The following is a 21,978-nucleotide window of genomic DNA, read 5'->3' as shown; positions in this document are numbered from 1 at the left end:
TGAGAGTTGTAGATAAAGCGGTGTTCGGAGAAAGACAGAAGTTGTCCAAGTGACATCGAACACGACACCTGGATAAATAATGAGAATGTATATTTCACACGAACCACGTGGATCTATTGCTGAGAATGGATTAAAATTATCTTATTGTGACACCATGCCACAGTCTGGATGGCCGAGCGGTCTAAGGCTCTGCGTTCAGGTCGCAGTCTCCCCTGGAGGTGTGGGTTCGAATCCCACTTCTGACAGAATGATGCTCTTTTGTGAATTAACAACAATTTTGCAATTTCAATTAAACTTTGCTATCACAATAGAATTGAGAAATATTCGATAATGGAATTGGCAGGAAAGTATGGTGAAATATAAATATGAGAAAAACAAAAGACACGCACAAAGAGTGGTTGAGAGCATTACATATGTTATGGAGGGAAACACAATGCAAAAAATCACGTTGGTATGCAAGGGACCGGCATTAAAAACATGTCAAATGAAAATTTATAACATGGCTATGACTACTATACGACCAATTGTCTTCCTGTTATTGGGTAGGTAAGATAGTGCTGCCCTTCTGGTGTGGATATGAAGTAACTTGATGATATTTTGTTAATCAGTTCTGTGATATATTTTTCCATGAACCATTGTCTCACATAGGCTGTAGGCCAGCCCTGCACGAAGTCGAATTGTACGCTTCATACCATGCATGACACTAGCAGTACAATTTCGATTAAATTTGGCAATAAGATGCAGCACTACCCTCAATTAAACATTACTCATAATCACTGCATTTCCTTGATGAAATGCATCTTGGCTATGATTATTCTTCACGGATGTTTCTGAGTAAATATTGGAATTCCCTATTTCTCGGATCATGTGTCCGTCTAAACGACAACTAGTTTGTCAAAAAATGGTAGGTATTGTCTTGCTAGAATCACTTGTGATGAGGAAGTCTTCTTGCCTGTGTAGTGGAGTAGAAAGGTGCGTATTGCATGGAAACAGAGACAGTGCGGTTTATGTTGGGTCAGCCTGTTGTGAAGGCAATGTCATTGGGGTTCATGTTGGGTCAGCCTGTAACGAAGGCAAATACAGTGCAGGTAATGTTGGGACAATTAAGCTGGGAGAGCCAAGGACGGCTGTGTTTGTTTGGTGCTGTTGCCAGGGCCGGAGAGGCGTCTGGAAGTCTGGCGAGAAGCAGGTGTACGATCATGCGGAGTGCCGTTGGGACGCGGACTAATTAATTAAGGCGTAATGATAGCGGGGATAAATTGGGGGGTCGCCTATTGGAGCGGGATTTTGAGTTTGGAGAGCTTGGAGTCAACAGGCGGAATTGAAGTGTGGAGAGTTTGAGAGAGAGAGTTTGAGAGAGAGAGTTTTAAGACGCTGTGTGCGAAGACGCTGGGTGCGAAGTCGCTGTGTGCGAAGTCGCTGAGTGCGGAGTAAGTGAAGTAATCGTGGGGAATGGAGAGACAAAGGTGGCGAGCGAGTCCAGTGACGCACGGCGAGCGAGCCGTGGCGACCTGGATACTGTAGAATGTGGAGGACATGCTGAGAGTTGTCGATAAAGCGGTGTTCGGAGAAAGACAGAAGTTGTCCGAGTGAAATCGAACACTGCACCTGGATAAATAATGAGAATGTATATTTCACACGAACCACGTGGATCGATGCTGAGAATGGATTAAAATTATCCTATTGTGCCACCATGCCACAGTCAGGATGGCCGAGCGGTCTAAGGCGCTGCGTTCAGGTCGCAGTCTCCCCTGGAGGCGTGGGTTCGAATCCGATTTCTGACAGAATGATGCTCTTTTGTGAATTAACAACAATTTTGTAATTTCAATTAAACTTTGCTATCACAATAGAATTGAGAAATATTCGATAATGGAAGTTGGCAGGAAAGTATGGTGCAATATAAATATGAGAAAAACAAAAGACACGCACAAAGAGTGATTGAGAGCATTACATATTATTATGGAGGGAAACACAATGCAAAAAATCACGTTGGTATGCAAGGGATCGGCATTAAAAACATGTAAAATGAAAATGTATAACATGGCTATGACTACTATACGACCAATTGTCTTCCTGTTATAGGGCAGGTAAGATAGTGCTGCCCTTCTGGTGTGAATATGAAGTAACTTGATGATATTTTGTTAATCAGTTCTGTGATATATTTTTCCATGAACCATTGTCTCACATAGGCTGTAGGCCAGCCCTGCACGAAGTCGAATTGTACGCTTCATACCATGCATGACACTAGCAGTACAATTTCGATTAAATTTGGCGATAAGATGCAGCACTACCCTCACTTAAACATTACTGACAATCACTGCATTTCCTTGATGAAATGCATCTTGGCTATGATTATTCTTCACGGATGTTTCTGAGTAAATATTGGAATTCCCTATTTCTCGGATCATGTGTCCGTCTAAACGACAACTAGTTTGTCAAAAAATGGTAGGTATTGTCTTGCTTGAATCACTTGTGATGAGGAAGTCTTCTTGCCTGTGTAGTGGAGTAGAAAGGTGCGTATTGCATGGAAACAGAGACAGTGCGGTTTATGTTGGGTCAGCCTGTTGTGAAGGCAATGTCATTGGGGTTCATGTTGGGTCAGCCTGTAACGAAGGCAAATACAGTGCAGGTAATGTTGGGACAATTAAGCTGGAAGAGCCAAGGACGGCTGTGATTGTTTGGTGCTGTTGCCGGGGCCGGAGAGGCGTCTGGAAGTCTGGCGAGAAGCAGGTGTACGATCATGCGGAGTGCCGTTGGGACGCGGACTAATTAATAAAGGCGTAATGATAGCGGGGATAAATTGGGGGGTCGGCAATTGAAGCGGGATTTTGAGTTTGGAGAGCTTGGAGTCAACAGGCAGAATTGAAGTGTGGAGAGTTTGAGAGAGAGAGTTTGAGAGAGAGAGTTTGTAAGACGCTGTGTGCGAAGACGCTGGGTGCGAAGTCGCTGTGTGCGAAGACGCTGAGTGCGGAGTAAGTGATGTAATCGTGGGGAATGGAGAGACAAAGGTGGCGAGCGAGTCGAGTGAAGCAAGGCGAGCGAGCCGTGGCGACCAGGATACTGTAGAATGGGGAGGACATGCTGAGAGTTGTAGATAAAGCGGTGTTCGGAGAAAGACAGAAGTTGTCCGAGTGAAATCGAACACTACACCTAGATAAATAATGAGAATGTATATTTCACACGAACCACGTGGATCGATTGCTGAGAAAGGATTAAAATTATCCTATTGTGACACCATGCCGCAGTCAGGATGGCCGAGCGGTCTAAGGCGCTGCGTTCAGGTCGCAGTTTCCCCGGGAGGCGTGGGTTCGAATCCCACGTCTGACAGAATGATGCTCTTTTGTGAATTAACAACAATTTCGATTTAAAGCTTTCGTGACTGCAATGATTCATCTTCTTTGGTTCTTTCGGTAAAGTCACGTAGAATGAGAATAAAATAATAAATTGATAAAATAAAATAACACAATAATATTCTCACGACGTTTCGGCCACAACACAAGCGGCCTTCATCAGGTGAAGGGGCGAGACTGTCTGGTAGGACAGCGCTGGAGTGGTCCTACCAGACAGTCTCGCCCCTTCACCTGATGAAGGCCGCTTGTGTTGTGGCCGAAACGTCGTGAGAATATTATTGTGTTATTTTATTTTATCAATTTATTATTTTATTCTCATTCTACGTGACTTTACCGAAAGAACCAAAGAAGATTAATTAACAACAATTTTGTGATTTCAATTAAACTTTGCTATCACAATAGAATTGAGAAATATTCGATAATGGAAGTTGGCAGGAAAGTACGGTGAAATATAAATATGAGAAAAACAAAAGACACGCACAAAGAGTGATTGAGAGCATTACATATATATTATGGAGGGAAACACAATTTAAACAATCACGTTGGTATGCAAGGGGTCAGCATTAAAAACATGTAAAATGAACATTTATAACACTGCTATGACTACTATACGACCAATTGTCTTCCTGTTGTAGGGCAGGTCGGATAGTGCTGCCCCTCTGGTGTGGATTACTTGATGAAATTTTGTGAATCAGTTCCGTGATATTTTTTTCCATCAACCATTGTCTCACATAGGCCGTAGACCAGTTCTGCACGAAGTCGAATTGTACTCTTCATACCATGCATGAGACTAGCAGTACAATTTCGATTAAATTTGGCGATAAGATTCGGCACTACCCTCAATTAAACATTACTGACAATCACTGCATTTCCTTGATCAAATGCATCTTGGTTATGATTATTCTTCATAGATGTTTCTGAGTAAATATTGGAATTCCCTATTTCTCGGATCATGCGTCCGTCTAAACGACAACTAGTTTGTCAACAAATGGTGGGTATTGTCTTGCTTGAATCACTTGTGATGAGGAAGTCTTCTTGCCTGTGTAGTGGAGTAGAAAGGTGCGTATTGCATGGAAACAGAGACAGTGCGGTTTATGTTGGGTCAGCCTGTTGTGAAGGCAATGTCATTGGGGTTCATGTTGGATCAGCCTGTAACGAAGGCAAATACAGTGCAGGTAATGTTGGGACAATTAAGCTGGGAGAGCCAAGGAAGGCTGTGATTGTTTGGTGCTGTTTCCGGGGCCGGAGAGGCGTCTGGAAGTCTGGCGAGAAGCAGGTGTACGATCAAGTGGAGTGCCGTTGGGACGCGGACTAATTAATTAAGGCGTAATGATAGCGGGGATACATTGGGGGGTCGGCAATTGGAGCGGGATTTTAAGTTCGGAGAGCTTGGAGTAACAGGCAGAATTGAAGTATGGAGAGTTTGATAGAGAGAGTTTGAGAGACAGAGTTTGTAAGACGCTGTGTGCGAAGTCGCTGTGTGCGAAGACGCTGAGTGCGGAGTTGCTGTGTGCGAAGACGCTGAGTGCGGAGTAAGTGAAGTAATCGTGGGGAATGGAGAGACAAACTTGGCGAACGAGTCGAGTGAAGCACGGCGAGCGAGCCGTGGCGACCTGGATACTGTAGAATGTGGAGGACATGCTGAGAGTTGTAGATAAAGCGGTGTTCGGAGAAAGACAGAAGTTGTCCGAGTGACATGGAACACGACACCTGGATAAATAATGAGAATGTATATTTCACACGAACCACGTGGATCGATTGCTGAGAATGGATTAAAATTATCCTCCAGTGACACCATGCTCACAGTCAGGATGGCCGAGCAGTCTAAGGCGCTGCGTTCAGGTCGCAGTCTCCCCTGGAGGCGTGGGTTCGAATCCCACTTCTGACAGAATGATGCGCTTTTGTGGATTAACAACAATTTTGTGATTTCAATTCAACTTTGCTATCACAATAGAATTGAGAAATATTCCATAGTGGAAGTTGGCAGGAAAGTGTGGTGAAATATAAATATGAGAAAAACAAAAGACACGCACAACGAGTGATTGAGAGCATTACATATATATTATGGAGGGAAACACAATGCAAAAAATTACGTTGGTATGCAAGGGGTCGGCATGAAAAACATGTAAAATGAAAATGAATAACACTGCTATGACTACTATACGACTAATTGTCTTCCTTTTGTAGGGCCGGTCGGATAGTGCTGCCCCTCTGGTGTGGATTTGAAGCAACTTGATGATATTTTGTGAATTAGTTCCGTGATATATTTTTCCATGAACAATTGTTTCACATAGGGCGTAGACCAGCCCTGCACGAAGTCGAATTGTACGCTTCATACCATGCATGACACTAGCAGTACAATTTCGATTAAATTTGGCGATAAGATTCAGCACTACCCTCAATTAAACATTACTAATAATCACTGCATTTCCTTGATGAAATGCATCTTGGCTATGATCATTCTTCACGGATGTTTCTGAGTAAATATTGGAATTCCCTATTTCTCGGATCATGCGTCCGTCTAAACGACAACTAGTTTGTCAACAAATGGTGGGTATTGTCTTGCTTGAATCACTTGTGATGAGGAAGTCTTCTTGCCTGTGTAGTGGAGTAGAAAGGTGCGTATTGCATGGAAACAGAGACAGTGCGGTTTATGTTGGGTCAGCCTGTTGTGAAGGCAATGTCATTGGGGTTCATGTTGGGTCAGCCTGTAACGAAGGCAAATACAGTGCAGGTAATGTTGGGACAATTAAGCTGGGAGAGCCAAGGACGGCTGTGATTGTTTGGTGCTGTTGCCGGGGCCGGAGAGGCGTCTGGAAGTCTGGCGAGAAGCAGGTGTACGATCACGCGGAGTGCCGTTGGGACGCGGACTAATTTATTAAGGCGTAATGATAGCGGGGATAAATTGGGGGGTCGCCTATTGGAGCGGGATTTTGAGTTTGGAGAGCTTGGAGTCAACAGGCGGAATTGAAGTGTGGAGAGTTTGAGAGACAGAGTTTGAGAGACAGAGTTTGTAAGACGCTGTGTGCGAAGTCGCTGTGTGCGAAGTCGCTGAGTGCGGAGTAAGTGAAGTAATCGTGGGGAATGGAGAGACAAAGGTGGCGAGCGAGTCCAGTGACGCACGGCGAGCGAGCCGTGGCGACCTGGATACTGTAGAATGTGGAGGACATGCTGAGAGTTGTCGATAAAGCGGTGTTCGGAGAAAGACAGAAGTTGTCCGAGTGAAATCGAACACTGCACCTGGATTAATAATGAAAATGTATATTTCACACGAACCACGTGGATCGATTGCTGAGAATGGATTGAAATTATCCTATTGTGCCACCATGCCACAGTCAGGATGGCCGAGCGGTCTAAGGTGCTGCGTTCAGGTCGCAGACTCCCCTGGAGGCGTGGGTTCGAATCCCACTTCTGACAGAATGATGCTCTTTTGTGAATTAACAACAATTTTGTGATTTCAATTAAACTTTGCCATCACTATAGAATTGAGAAATATTCATTAATGGAAGTTGGATCGAATAATATGCACTGTCCTATTATCAGAGTTGACTTTTTGTTTGCATTTTGACTCCTTGTGTTGCGGTTATTGCAGACATGATGCCTTGAATAAAGGTGTCAGTTTTTTGTGCCAGTTAAAAGGGTAAAACCTATATCTTGTTACTGGCAAAGGAGGTCCATAATTGTCTTCCTGTTGTAGGGCAGGTAGGATAGTGCTGCCCTTCTGGTGTGGATATGAAGTAACTTGATGATATTTTGTCACTCAGTTCTGTGATATATTTTTCCATGAACCATTGTCTCACATAGGCCGTAGACCAGCCCTGCACGAAGTCGAATTGTACGCTTCATACCATGCATGAAACTAGCAGTACAATTTCGATTAAATTTGGCGATAAGATTCGGCACTACCCTCAATTAAACATTACTGACAATCACTGCATTTCCTTTATCAAATGCATCTTGGTTATGATTATTCTTCACGGATGTTTCTGAGTAAATATTGGAATTCCCTATTTCTAGGATCATGCGTCCGTCTAAACGACAACTAGTTTGTCAATAATGGTGGGTACTGTCTTGCTTGATTCACTGGTGATGAGGAAGTGGTCTTGGCTGGATAAATAATGAGAATGTATATTTCACACGAACCACGTGGATCGATTGCTGAGAATGGATTAAAATTATCCTCCAGTGACACCATGCTCACAGTCAGGATGGCCGAGCGGTCTAAGGCGCTGCGTTCAGGTCGCAGTCTCCCCTGGAGGCGTGGGTTCGAATCCCACTTCTGACAGAATGATGCGCTTTTGTGGATTACAACAATTTTGTGATTTCAATTCAACTTTGCTATCACAATAGAATTGAGAAATATTCCATAATGGAAGTTGGCAGGAAAGTGTGGTGAAATATAAATATGAGAAAAACAAAAGACACGCACAACGAGTGATTGAGAGCATTACATATATATTATGGAGGGAAACACAATGCAAAAAATTACGTTGGTATGCAAGGGGTCGGCATGAAAAACATGTAAAATGAAAATGAATAACACTGCTATGACTACTATACGACTAATTGTCTTCCTTTTGTAGGGCCGGTCGGATAGTGCTGCCCCTCTGGTGTTGATTTGAAGCAACTTGATGATATTTTGTGAATTAGTTCCGTGATATATTTTTCCATGAACAATTGTTTCACATAGGGCGTAGACCAGCCCTGCACGAAGTCGAATTGTACGCTTCATACCATGCATGACACTAGCAGTACAATTTCGATTAAATTTGGCGATAAGATTCAGCACTACCCTCAATTAAACATTACTAACAATCACTGCATTTCGTTGATCAAATGAATCTTGGTCATGATTATTCTTCACGGATGTTTCTGAGTAAATATTGGAATTCCCTATTTCTAGGATCATGCGTGCGTCTAAACAACTAGTTTGTCAACAATGGTGGGTACTGTCTTGCTTGATTCACTGGTGATGAGGAAGTGGTCTTGGCTGGATAAATAATGAGAATGTATATTTCACACGAACCACGTGGATCGATTGCTGAGAATGGATTAAAATTATCCTCCAGTGACACCATGCTCACAGTCAGGATGGCCGAGCAGTCTAAGGCGCTGCGTTCAGGTCGCAGTCTCCCCTGGAGGCGTGGGTTCGAATCCCACTTCTGACAGAATGATGCGCTTTTGTGGATTAACAACAATTTTGTGATTTCAATTCAACTTTGCTATCACAATAGAATTGAGAAATATTCCATAGTGGAAGTTGGCAGGAAAGTGTGGTGAAATATAAATGAGAAAAACAAAAGACACGCACAACGAGTGATTGAGAGCATTACATATATATTATGGAGGGAAACACAATGCAAAAAATTACGTTGGTATGCAAGGGGTCGGCATGAAAAACATGTAAAATGAAAATGAATAACACTGCTATGACTACTATACGACTAATTGTCTTCCTTTTGTAGGGCCGGTCGGATAGTGCTGCCCCTCTGGTGTGGATTTGAAGCAACTTGATGATATTTAGTGAATTAGTTCCGTGATATATTTTTCCATGAACAATTGTTTCACATAGGGCGTAGACCAGCCCTGCACGAAGTCGAATTGTACGCTTCATACCATGCATGACACTAGCAGTACAATTTCGATTAAATTTGGCGATAAGATTCAGCACTACCCTCAATTAAACATTACTAATAATCACTGCATTTCCTTGATGAAATGCATCTTGGCTATGATCATTCTTCACGGATGTTTCTGAGTAAATATTGGAATTCCCTATTTCTCGGATCATGCGTCCGTCTAAACGACAACTAGTTTGTCAACAAATGGTGGGTATTGTCTTGCTTGAATCACTTGTGATGAGGAAGTCTTCTTGCCTGTGTAGTGGAGTAGAAAGGTGCGTATTGCATGGAAACAGAGACAGTGCGGTTTATGTTGGGTCAGCCTGTTGTGAAGGCAATGTCATTGGGGTTCATGTTGGGTCAGCCTGTAACGAAGGCAAATACAGTGCAGGTAATGTTGGGACAATTAAGCTGGGAGAGCCAAGGACGGCTGTGATTGTTTGGTGCTGTTGCCGGGGCCGGAGAGGCGTCTGGAAGTCTGGCGAGAAGCAGGTGTACGATCACGCGGAGTGCCGTTGGGACGCGGACTAATTTATTAAGGCGTAATGATAGCGGGGATAAATTGGGGGGTCGCCTATTGGAGCGGGATTTTGAGTTTGGAGAGCTTGGAGTCAACAGGCGGAATTGAAGTGTGGAGAGTTTGAGAGAGAGAGTTTGAGAGACAGAGTTTGTAAGACGCTGTGTGCGAAGTCGCTGTGTGCGAAGTCGCTGAGTGCGGAGTAAGTGAAGTAATCGTGGGGAATGGAGAGACAAAGGTGGCGAGCGAGTCCAGTGACGCACGGCGAGCGAGCCGTGGCGACCTGGATACTGTAGAATGTGGAGGACATGCTGAGAGTTGTCGATAAAGCGGTGTTCGGAGAAAGACAGAAGTTGTCCGAGTGAAATCGAACACTGCACCTGGATTAATAATGAGAATGTATATTTCACACGAACCACGTGGATCGATTGCTGAGAATGGATTGAAATTATCCTATTGTGCCACCATGCCACAGTCAGGATGGCCGAGCGGTCTAAGGCGCTGCGTTCAGGTCGCAGTCTCCCCTGGAGGCGTGGGTTCGAATCCCACTTCTGACAGAATGATGCTCTTTTGTGAATTAACAACAATTTTGTGATTTCAATTAAACTTTGCCATCACTATAGAATTGAGAAATATTCATTAATGGAAGTTGGATCGAATAATATGCACTGTCCTATTATCAGAGTTGACTTTTTGTTTGCATTTTGACTCCTTGTGTTGCGGTTATTGCAGACATGATGCCTTGAATAAAGGTGTCAGTTTTTTGTGCCAGTTAAAAGGGTAAAACCTATATCTTGTTACTGGCAAAGGAGGTCCATAATTGTCTTCCTGTTGTAGGGCAGGTAGGATAGTGCTGCCCTTCTGGTGTGGATATGAAGTAACTTGATGATATTTTGTCACTCAGTTCTGTGATATATTTTTCCATGAACCATTGTCTCACATAGGCCGTAGACCAGCCCTGCACGAAGTCGAATTGTACGCTTCATACCATGCATGAAACTAGCAGTACAATTTCGATTAAATTTGGCGATAAGATTCGGCACTACCCTCAATTAAACATTACTGACAATCACTGCATTTCCTTTATCAAATGCATCTTGGTTATGATTATTCTTCACGGATGTTTCTGAGTAAATATTGGAATTCCCTATTTCTAGGATCATGCGTCCGTCTAAACGACAACTAGTTTGTCAATAATGGTGGGTACTGTCTTGCTTGATTCACTGGTGATGAGGAAGTGGTCTTGGCTGGATAAATAATGAGAATGTATATTTCACACGAACCACGTGGATCGATTGCTGAGAATGGATTAAAATTATCCTCCAGTGACACCATGCTCACAGTCAGGATGGCCGAGCGGTCTAAGGCGCTGCGTTCAAGTCGCAGTCTCCCCTGGAGGCGTGGGTTCGAATCCCACTTCTGACAGAATGATGCGCTTTTGTGGATTACAACAATTTTGTGATTTCAATTCAACTTTGCTATCACAATAGAATTGAGAAATATTCCATAATGGAAGTTGGCAGGAAAGTGTGGTGAAATATAAATATGAGAAAAACAAAAGACACGCACAACGAGTGATTGAGAGCATTACATATATATTATGGAGGGAAACACAATGCAAAAAATTACGTTGGTATGCAAGGGGTCGGCATGAAAAACATGTAAAATGAAAATGAATAACACTGCTATGACTACTATACGACTAATTGTCTTCCTTTTGTAGGGCCGGTCGGATAGTGCTGCCCCTCTGGTGTTGATTTGAAGCAACTTGATGATATTTTGTGAATTAGTTCCGTGATATATTTTTCCATGAACAATTGTTTCACATAGGGCGTAGACCAGCCCTGCACGAAGTCGAATTGTACGCTTCATACCATGCATGACACTAGCAGTACAATTTCGATTAAATTTGGCGATAAGATTCAGCACTACCCTCAATTAAACATTACTAACAATCACTGCATTTCGTTGATCAAATGAATCTTGGTCATGATTATTCTTCACGGATGTTTCTGAGTAAATATTGGAATTCCCTATTTCTAGGATCATGCGTGCGTCTAAACAACTAGTTTGTCAACAATGGTGGGTACTGTCTTGCTTGATTCACTGGTGATGAGGAAGTGGTCTTGGCTGGATAAATAATGAGAATGTATATTTCACACGAACCACGTGGATCGATTGCTGAGAATGGATTAAAATTATCCTCCAGTGACACCATGCTCACAGTCAGGATGGCCGAGCGGTCTAAGGCGCTGCGTTCAGGTCGCAGTCTCCCCTGGAGGCGTGGGTTCGAATCCCACTTCTGACAGAATGATGCGCTTTTGTGGATTAACAACAATTTTGTGATTTCAATTCAACTTTGCTATCACAATAGAATTGAGAAATATTCCATAGTGGAAGTTGGCAGGAAAGTGTGGTGAAATATAAATATGAGAAAAACAAAAGACACGCACAACGAGTGATTGAGAGCATTACATATATATTATGGAGGGAAACACAATGCAAAAAATTACGTTGGTATGCAAGGGGTCGGCATGAAAAACATGTAAAATGAAAATGAATAACACTGCTATGACTACTATACGACTAATTGTCTTCCTTTTGTAGGGCCGGTCGGATAGTGCTGCCCCTCTGGTGTTGATTTGAAGCAACTTGATGATATTTTGTGAATTAGTTCCGTGATATATTTTTCCATGAACAATTGTTTCACATAGGGCGTAGACCAGCCCTGCACGAAGTCGAATTGTACGCTTCATACCATGCATGACACTAGCAGTACAATTTCGATTAAATTTGGCGATAAGATTCAGCACTACCCTCAATTAAACATTACTAACAATCACTGCATTTCGTTGATCAAATGAATCTTGGTCATGATTATTCTTCACGGATGTTTCTGAGTAAATATTGGAATTCCCTATTTCTAGGATCATGCGTGCGTCTAAACAACTAGTTTGTCAACAATGGTGGGTACTGTCTTGCTTGATTCACTGGTGATGAGGAAGTGGTCTTGGCTGGATAAATAATGAGAATGTATATTTCACACGAACCACGTGGATCGATTGCTGAGAATGGATTAAAATTATCCTCCAGTGACACCATGCTCACAGTCAGGATGGCCGAGCGATCTCAGGCGCTGCGTTCAGGTCGCAGTCTCCCCTGGAGGCGTGGGTTCGAATCCCACTTCTGACAGAATGATGCGCTTTTGTGGATTAACAACAATTTTGTGATTTCAATTCAACTTTGCTATCACAATAGAATTGAGAAATATTCCATAGTGGAAGTTGGCAGGAAAGTGTGGTGAAATATAAATATGAGAAAAACAAAAGACACGCACAACGAGTGATTGAGAGCATTACATATATATTATGGAGGGAAACACAATGCAAAAAATTACGTTGGTATGCAAGGGGTCAGCATGAAAAACATGTAAAATGAAAATGAATAACACTGCTATGACTACTATACGACTAATTGTCTTCCTTTTGTAGGGCCGGTCGGATAGTGCTGCCCCTCTGGTGTGGATATGAAGCAACTTGATTATATTTTGTGAATTAGTTCCGTGATATATTTTCCATGAACCATTGTCTCACATAGGCCGTAGACCAGCCCTGCACGAAGTCGAATTGTACGCTTCATACCATGCATGACACTAGCGGTACAATTTCGATTAAATTTGGCGATAAGATTCGGCACTACCCTCAATTAAACATTACTGACAATCACTGCATTTCCTTGATCAAATGAATCTTGGTCATGATTATTCTTCACGGATGTTTCTGAGTAAATATTGGAATTCCCTATTTCTAGGATCATGTGTGCGTCTAAACAACTAGTTTGTCAAAAATGGTGGGTACTGTCTTGCTTGATTCACTGGTGATGAGGAAGTGGTCTTGGCTGGATAAATAATGAGAATGTATATTTCACACGAACCACGTGGATCGATTGCTGAGGATGGATTAAAATTATCCTATTATGACACCATGCCACAGTCAGGATGGCCGAGCGGTCTAAGGCGCTGCGTTCAGGTCGCAGTCTCCACTGGAGGCGGGGGTTCGAATCCCACTTCTGACAGAATGATGCTCTTTTGTGAATAACAACAATTTTGTGATTTCAATTCAACTTTGCTATCACAATAGAATTGAGAAATATTCCATAGTGGAAGTTGGCAGGAAAGTGTGGTGAAATATAAATGAGAAAAACAAAAGACACGCACAACGAGTGATTGAGAGCATTACATATATATTATGGAGGGAAACACAATGCAAAAAATTACGTTGGTATGCAAGGGGTCGGCATGAAAAACATGTAAAATGAAAATGAATAACACTGCTATGACTACTATACGACTAATTGTCTTCCTTTTGTAGGGCCGGTCGGATAGTGCTGCCCCTCTGGTGTGGATTTGAAGCAACTTGATGATATTTAGTGAATTAGTTCCGTGATATATTTTTCCATGAACAATTGTTTCACATAGGGCGTAGACCAGCCCTGCACGAAGTCGAATTGTACGCTTCATACCATGCATGACACTAGCAGTACAATTTCGATTAAATTTGGCGATAAGATTCAGCACTACCCTCAATTAAACATTACTAATAATCACTGCATTTCCTTGATGAAATGCATCTTGGCTATGATCATTCTTCACGGATGTTTCTGAGTAAATATTGGAATTCCCTATTTCTCGGATCATGCGTCCGTCTAAACGACAACTAGTTTGTCAACAAATGGTGGGTATTGTCTTGCTTGAATCACTTGTGATGAGGAAGTCTTCTTGCCTGTGTAGTGGAGTAGAAAGGTGCGTATTGCATGGAAACAGAGACAGTGCGGTTTATGTTGGGTCAGCCTGTTGTGAAGGCAATGTCATTGGGGTTCATGTTGGGTCAGCCTGTAACGAAGGCAAATACAGTGCAGGTAATGTTGGGACAATTAAGCTGGGAGAGCCAAGGACGGCTGTGATTGTTTGGTGCTGTTGCCGGGGCCGGAGAGGCGTCTGGAAGTCTGGCGAGAAGCAGGTGTACGATCACGCGGAGTGCCGTTGGGACGCGGACTAATTTATTAAGGCGTAATGATAGCGGGGATAAATTGGGGGGTCGCCTATTGGAGCGGGATTTTGAGTTTGGAGAGCTTGGAGTCAACAGGCGGAATTGAAGTGTGGAGAGTTTGAGAGAGAGAGTTTGAGAGACAGAGTTTGTAAGACGCTGTGTGCGAAGTCGCTGTGTGCGAAGTCGCTGAGTGCGGAGTAAGTGAAGTAATCGTGGGGAATGGAGAGACAAAGGTGGCGAGCGAGTCCAGTGACGCACGGCGAGCGAGCCGTGGCGACCTGGATACTGTAGAATGTGGAGGACATGCTGAGAGTTGTCGATAAAGCGGTGTTCGGAGAAAGACAGAAGTTGTCCGAGTGAAATCGAACACTGCACCTGGATTAATAATGAGAATGTATATTTCACACGAACCACGTGGATCGATTGCTGAGAATGGATTGAAATTATCCTATTGTGCCACCATGCCACAGTCAGGATGGCCGAGCGGTCTAAGGCGCTGCGTTCAGGTCGCAGTCTCCCCTGGAGGCGTGGGTTCGAATCCCACTTCTGACAGAATGATGCTCTTTTGTGAATTAACAACAATTTTGTGATTTCAATTAAACTTTGCCATCACTATAGAATTGAGAAATATTCATTAATGGAAGTTGGATCGAATAATATGCACTGTCCTATTATCAGAGTTGACTTTTTGTTTGCATTTTGACTCCTTGTGTTGCGGTTATTGCAGACATGATGCCTTGAATAAAGGTGTCAGTTTTTTGTGCCAGTTAAAAGGGTAAAACCTATATCTTGTTACTGGCAAAGGAGGTCCATAATTGTCTTCCTGTTGTAGGGCAGGTAGGATAGTGCTGCCCTTCTGGTGTGGATATGAAGTAACTTGATGATATTTTGTCACTCAGTTCTGTGATATATTTTTCCATGAACCATTGTCTCACATAGGCCGTAGACCAGCCCTGCACGAAGTCGAATTGTACGCTTCATACCATGCATGAAACTAGCAGTACAATTTCGATTAAATTTGGCGATAAGATTCGGCACTACCCTCAATTAAACATTACTGACAATCACTGCATTTCCTTTATCAAATGCATCTTGGTTATGATTATTCTTCACGGATGTTTCTGAGTAAATATTGGAATTCCCTATTTCTAGGATCATGCGTCCGTCTAAACGACAACTAGTTTGTCAATAATGGTGGGTACTGTCTTGCTTGATTCACTGGTGATGAGGAAGTGGTCTTGGCTGGATAAATAATGAGAATGTATATTTCACACGAACCACGTGGATCGATTGCTGAGAATGGATTAAAATTATCCTCCAGTGACACCATGCTCACAGTCAGGATGGCCGAGCGGTCTAAGGCGCTGCGTTCAAGTCGCAGTCTCCCCTGGAGGCGTGGGTTCGAATCCCACTTCTGACAGAATGATGCGCTTTTGTGGATTACAACAATTTTGTGATTTCAATTCAACTTTGCTATCACAATAGAATTGAGAAATATTCCATAATGGAAGTTGGCAGGAAAGTGTGGTGAAATATAAATATGAGAAAAACAAAAGACACGCACAACGAGTGATTGAGAGCATTACATATATATTATGGAGGGAAACACAATGCAAAAAATTACGTTGGTATGCAAGGGGTCGGCATGAAAAACATGTAAAATGAAAATGAATAACACTGCTATGACTACTATACGACTAATTGTCTTCCTTTTGTAGGGCCGGTCGGATAGTGCTGCCCCTCTGGTGTTGATTTGAAGCAACTTGATGATATTTTGTGAATTAGTTCCGTGATATATTTTTCCATGAACAATTGTTTCACATAGGGCGTAGACCAGCCCTGCACGAAGTCGAATTGTACGCTTCATACCATGCATGACACTAGCAGTACAATTTCGATTAAATTTGGCGATAAGATTCAGCACTACCCTCAATTAAACATTACTAACAATCACTGCATTTCGTTGATCAAATGAATCTTGGTCATGATTATTCTTCACGGATGTTTCTGAGTAAATATTGGAATTCCCTATTTCTAGGATCATGCGTGCGTCTAAACAACTAGTTTGTCAACAATGGTGGGTACTGTCTTGCTTGATTCACTGGTGATGAGGAAGTGGTCTTGGCTGGATAAATAATGAGAATGTATATTTCACACGAACCACGTGGATCGATTGCTGAGAATGGATTAAAATTATCCTCCAGTGACACCATGCTCACAGTCAGGATGGCCGAGCGGTCTAAGGCGCTGCGTTCAGGTCGCAGTCTCCCCTGGAGGCGTGGGTTCGAATCCCACTTCTGACAGAATGATGCGCTTTTGTGGATTAACAACAATTTTGTGATTTCAATTCAACTTTGCTATCACAATAGAATTGAGAAATATTCCATAGTGGAAGTTGGCAGGAAAGTGTGGTGAAATATAAATATGAGAAAAACAAAAGACACGCACAACGAGTGATTGAGAGCATTACATATATATTATGGAGGGAAACACAATGCAAAAAATTACGTTGGTATGCAAGGGGTCGGCATGAAAAACATGTAAAATGAAAATGAATAACACTGCTATGACTACTATACGACTAATTGTCTTCCTTTTGTAGGGCCGGTCGGATAGTGCTGCCCCTCTGGTGTTGATTTGAAGCAACTTGATGATATTTTGTGAATTAGTTCCGTGATATATTTTTCCATGAACAATTGTTTCACATAGGGCGTAGACCAGCCCTGCACGAAGTCGAATTGTACGCTTCATACCATGCATGACACTAGCAGTACAATTTCGATTAAATTTGGCGATAAGATTCAGCACTACCCTCAATTAAACATTACTAACAATCACTGCATTTCGTTGATCAAATGAATCTTGGTCATGATTATTCTTCACGGATGTTTCTGAGTAAATATTGGAATTCCCTATTTCTAGGATCATGCGTGCGTCTAAACAACTAGTTTGTCAACAATGGTGGGTACTGTCTTGCTTGATTCACTGGTGATGAGGAAGTGGTCTTGGCTGGATAAATAATGAGAATGTATATTTCACACGAACCACGTGGATCGATTGCTGAGAATGGATTAAAATTATCCTCCAGTGACACCATGCTCACAGTCAGGATGGCCGAGCGATCTCAGGCGCTGCGTTCAGGTCGCAGTCTCCCCTGGAGGCGTGGGTTCGAATCCCACTTCTGACAGAATGATGCGCTTTTGTGGATTAACAACAATTTTGTGATTTCAATTCAACTTTGCTATCACAATAGAATTGAGAAATATTCCATAGTGGAAGTTGGCAGGAAAGTGTGGTGAAATATAAATATGAGAAAAACAAAAGACACGCACAACGAGTGATTGAGAGCATTACATATATATTATGGAGGGAAACACAATGCAAAAAATTACGTTGGTATGCAAGGGGTCAGCATGAAAAACATGTAAAATGAAAATGAATAACACTGCTATGACTACTATACGACTAATTGTCTTCCTTTTGTAGGGCCGGTCGGATAGTGCTGCCCCTCTGGTGTGGATATGAAGCAACTTGATTATATTTTGTGAATTAGTTCCGTGATATATTTTCCATGAACCATTGTCTCACATAGGCCGTAGACCAGCCCTGCACGAAGTCGAATTGTACGCTTCATACCATGCATGACACTAGCGGTACAATTTCGATTAAATTTGGCGATAAGATTCGGCACTACCCTCAATTAAACATTACTGACAATCACTGCATTTCCTTGATCAAATGAATCTTGGTCATGATTATTCTTCACGGATGTTTCTGAGTAAATATTGGAATTCCCTATTTCTAGGATCATGTGTGCGTCTAAACAACTAGTTTGTCAAAAATGGTGGGTACTGTCTTGCTTGATTCACTGGTGATGAGGAAGTGGTCTTGGCTGGATAAATAATGAGAATGTATATTTCACACGAACCACGTGGATCGATTGCTGAGGATGGATTAAAATTATCCTATTATGACACCATGCCACAGTCAGGATGGCCGAGCGGTCTAAGGCGCTGCGTTCAGGTCGCAGTCTCCACTGGAGGCGGGGGTTCGAATCCCACTTCTGACAGAATGATGCTCTTTTGTGAATAACAACAATTTTGTGATTTCAATTAAACTTTGCTATCACTATAGAATTGAGAAATATTCAATAATGGAAGTTGGATCGAATAATATGCACTGTCCTATTATCAGAGTTGTCTTTTTGTTTGCATTTTGACTCCTTGTGTTGCGGTTATTGCAGACATTATGCCTTGAATAAAGGTGTCAGTTTTTTGTGCCAGTTAAAAGGGTAAAACCTATTACTATATCTTGTTGCTGGCAAAGGAGGTCTCATAATTGTCTTCCTGTTGTAGGGCAGGTAGGATAGTGCTGCCCTTCTGGTGTGGATATGAAGTAACTTGATATTTTGTAACTCAGTTCTGTGATATATTTTTCCATGAACCATTGTCTCACATAGGCCGTAGACCAGCCCTGCACGAAGTCGAATTGTACGCTTCATACCATGCATGACACTAGCAGTACAATTTCGATTAAATTTGGCGATAAGATTCGGCACTACCCTCAATTAAACATTACTGACAATCACTGCATTTCCTTGATCAAATGCATCTTGGTTATGATTATTCTTCACGGATGTTTCTGAGTAAATATTAGAATTCCCTATTTCTAGGATCATGCGTCCGTCTAAACGACAACTAGTTTGTCAATAATGGTGGGTACAGTCTTGCTTGATTCACTGGTGATGAGGAAGTGGTCTTGGCTGGATAAATAATGAGAATGTATATTTCACACGAACCACGTGGATCGATTGCTGAGAATGGATTAAAATTGTCCTATTGTAACACCATGCCACAGTCAGGATGGCCGAGCGGTCTAAGGTGCTGCGTTCAGGTCTCAGTCTCACCTGGAGGTGTGGGTTCGAATCCCACTTCTGACAGAATGATGCCCTTTTGTGAATTAACACCAATTTTGTGATTTCAATTAAACTTTGCTATCACAATAGAATTGATAAATTTTCGATAATGGAAGTTGGCAGGAAAGTATGGTGAAATATAAATATGAGAAAAATAAAAGACACGGACAAAGAGTGATTGAGAGCATTACATGTATATTATGGAGGGAAACACAATGCAAAAAATCATGTTGGCATGCAAGGGGTCAGCATTAAAAACATGTAAAATGAAAATTTATAACACTGCTATGACTACTATACGACCAATTGTCTTCCTGTTATAGGGCAGGTAAGATAGTGCTGCCCTTCTGGTGTGGATATGAAGTAACTTGATCATATTTTGTTAATCAGTTCTGTGATATATTTTTCCATGAACCGTTGTCTCACACAGGCCGTAGCCCAGCCCTGTACGAAGTCCAAATGTAGTTCATACATGCATGACACTAGCAGTACAATTTCGATTAAATTTGGCGATAAGATGCCGCACTACCCTCAATTAAACATTACTAATAATCACTGCATTTCCTTGATGAAATGCATCTTGGCTATGATTATTCTTCACGGATGTTTCTGAGTAAATATTGGAATTCCCTATTTCTCGGATCATGCGTTCGTCTAAACGACAACTAGTTTGTCAAAAAATGATGGGTATTGTCTTGCTTGAATCACTTGTGATGAGGAATTCTTCTTGCCTGTGTAGTGGAGTAGAAATGTGCGTATTGCATGGAGACAGAGACAGTACGGTTTATGTTGGGTCAGCCTGTTGTGAAGGCAATGTCATTGGGATTCATGTTGGGTCAGCCTGTAGCGAAGACAAATACAGTGCAGGTAATGTTGGGACAATTAAGCTGGGAGAGCCAAGGAGGGCTGTGATTGTTTGGTGCTGTTGCCGGGGCCGGAGAGGCGTCTGGAAGTCTAGCGAGAAGCAGGTGTACGATCACGCGGAGTGCCGTTGGGACGCGGACTAATTAATTAAGGCGTAATGATAGCGGGGATAAATTGGGGGGTCGGCAATTGGAGCGGGATTTTGAGTTTGGAGAGCTTGGAGTCAACAGGCGGAATTGAAGTGTGGAGAGTTTGAGAGAGAGAGAGTTTGAAAGACAGAGTTTGTAAGACGCTGTGTGCGAAGACGCTGGGTGCGAAGTCGCTGTGTGCGAAGTCGCTGTGTGCGGAGTAAGCGAAGTAATTGTGGGGAATGGAGAGACAAAGGTGGCGAGCGAGTCGAGTGAAGCACGGCGAGCGAGCCGTGGCGACCTGGATACTGTAGAATTTGGAGGACATGCTGAGAGTTGTAGATAAAGCGGTGTTCGGAGAAAGACAGAAGTTGTCCGAGTGAAATCGAACACTACACCTGGATAAATAATGAGAATGTATATTTCACACGAACCACGTGGATCGATATCCTAGAGTGATACCATGCCACAGTTAGGATGGCCGAGCGGTCTAAGGCGCTGTGTTCAGGTCGCAGTCTCCCCTGGAGGCGTGGGTTCGAATCCCACTTCTGACAGAATGATGCTCTTTTGTGAATTAACAACAATTTTGTGATTTCAATTAAACTTTGCTATCACAATAGAATTGAGAAATATTCGATAATGGAAGTTGGCAGGAAAGTATGGTGAAATATAAATATGAGAAAAACAAAAGACACAGACAAAGAGTGATTGAGAGCATTACATATATATTATGGAGGGAAACACAATGCAAAAAATCACGTTGGTATGCAAGGGGTCGGCATTAAAAACATGTAAAATGAAAATTTATAACACTGCTATGACTACTATACGACCAATTGTCTTCCTGTTATAGGGCAGGTAAGATAGTGCTGCCCTTCTGGTGTGGATATGAAGTAACTTGATGATATTTTCTTCTTCTTTGGTTCTTTCGGTAAAGTCACGTAGAATGAGAATAAAATAATAAATTGATAAAATAAAATAACACAATAATATTCTCACGACGTTTCGGCCACAACACAAGCGGCCTTCATCAGGTGAAGGGAGCGAGACTGTCTGGTAGGACAGCGCTGGAGTGAGAGAGCCACGTTCAGATCACGGCTTTTTAAGCTGTGTGAGAGGAACAAAGAGCCTTGACGAAGGAATTAGCATAAAATTTAGCATTGAAATGGCTGAATGATTAGCTTGTGACTGGTCACAGAAATAGCTATGTTAAAAGTTAAAGCATACACATCCGCAGAGGCACCCATTGTTAAAAGGAATTAGCATAGAATTTAGCATTGAAATAGCTAAATTAAGGCATACACATCCGCAGAGGCACCCCTTGATAATGGGATTAGCATAGAATTTAGCATTGAAATGGCTGAGTGATTCGCTTGTAACTGCTACAGAAATAGTTACGTTGAAGTCAGAGCATACACATTCACCGAGGCACTTAGTACAAATCAAACAGGAGAATTTAGCATTGAAATAACTAGGCGAATTTAGCATTGAAATAACTGGGTGATTTGCTAGTGACTGGTCACAGAAATGACTAC

General features: G+C 42.3%; 13 non-coding genes across 13 annotated transcripts; all 13 read left to right on the top strand.

Moving 5' to 3' along the window:
* Positions 1–5,155: 5,155 nt before the first annotated feature.
* Positions 5,156–5,238, top strand: TRNAL-CAG (transfer RNA leucine (anticodon CAG)). Its single transcript has one exon. It is a non-coding gene; the product is annotated as a tRNA-Leu (tRNA).
* A 1,446-nt stretch (positions 5,239–6,684) lies between these two features.
* TRNAL-CAG (transfer RNA leucine (anticodon CAG)) lies at positions 6,685–6,767 on the top strand. The gene has a single exon. It is a non-coding gene; the product is annotated as a tRNA-Leu (tRNA).
* A 785-nt stretch (positions 6,768–7,552) lies between these two features.
* Positions 7,553–7,635, top strand: TRNAL-CAG (transfer RNA leucine (anticodon CAG)). Its single transcript has one exon. It is a non-coding gene; the product is annotated as a tRNA-Leu (tRNA).
* Positions 7,636–8,435: 800 nt separating this feature from the next.
* Positions 8,436–8,518, top strand: TRNAL-CAG (transfer RNA leucine (anticodon CAG)). Its single transcript has one exon. It is a non-coding gene; the product is annotated as a tRNA-Leu (tRNA).
* A 1,444-nt stretch (positions 8,519–9,962) lies between these two features.
* TRNAL-CAG (transfer RNA leucine (anticodon CAG)) lies at positions 9,963–10,045 on the top strand. Its single transcript has one exon. It is a non-coding gene; the product is annotated as a tRNA-Leu (tRNA).
* A 785-nt stretch (positions 10,046–10,830) lies between these two features.
* Positions 10,831–10,913, top strand: TRNAL-CAA (transfer RNA leucine (anticodon CAA)). Its single transcript has one exon. It is a non-coding gene; the product is annotated as a tRNA-Leu (tRNA).
* Positions 10,914–11,713: 800 nt separating this feature from the next.
* TRNAL-CAG (transfer RNA leucine (anticodon CAG)) lies at positions 11,714–11,796 on the top strand. The gene has a single exon. It is a non-coding gene; the product is annotated as a tRNA-Leu (tRNA).
* Positions 11,797–13,479: 1,683 nt separating this feature from the next.
* TRNAL-CAG (transfer RNA leucine (anticodon CAG)) lies at positions 13,480–13,562 on the top strand. Its single transcript has one exon. It is a non-coding gene; the product is annotated as a tRNA-Leu (tRNA).
* A 1,443-nt stretch (positions 13,563–15,005) lies between these two features.
* Positions 15,006–15,088, top strand: TRNAL-CAG (transfer RNA leucine (anticodon CAG)). Its single transcript has one exon. It is a non-coding gene; the product is annotated as a tRNA-Leu (tRNA).
* Positions 15,089–15,873: 785 nt separating this feature from the next.
* TRNAL-CAA (transfer RNA leucine (anticodon CAA)) lies at positions 15,874–15,956 on the top strand. The gene has a single exon. It is a non-coding gene; the product is annotated as a tRNA-Leu (tRNA).
* An 800-nt stretch (positions 15,957–16,756) lies between these two features.
* Positions 16,757–16,839, top strand: TRNAL-CAG (transfer RNA leucine (anticodon CAG)). The gene has a single exon. It is a non-coding gene; the product is annotated as a tRNA-Leu (tRNA).
* A 1,683-nt stretch (positions 16,840–18,522) lies between these two features.
* Positions 18,523–18,605, top strand: TRNAL-CAG (transfer RNA leucine (anticodon CAG)). The gene has a single exon. It is a non-coding gene; the product is annotated as a tRNA-Leu (tRNA).
* A 2,309-nt stretch (positions 18,606–20,914) lies between these two features.
* TRNAL-CAG (transfer RNA leucine (anticodon CAG)) lies at positions 20,915–20,997 on the top strand. Its single transcript has one exon. It is a non-coding gene; the product is annotated as a tRNA-Leu (tRNA).
* Positions 20,998–21,978: the final 981 nt, after the last annotated feature.

Source organism: Petromyzon marinus, chromosome 35, assembly GCF_048934315.1.
Source record: "Petromyzon marinus isolate PM22_M1 ecotype Great Lakes invasive population chromosome 35, UKy_Petmar_22M1.pri1.0, whole genome shotgun sequence".
Classification (NCBI taxonomy): Eukaryota; Metazoa; Chordata; class Hyperoartia; order Petromyzontiformes; family Petromyzontidae; genus Petromyzon; species Petromyzon marinus.
The sequence above is the reverse complement of the archived record's forward strand: the minus strand, read 5'-3'. Positions and strand labels throughout refer to the sequence as shown.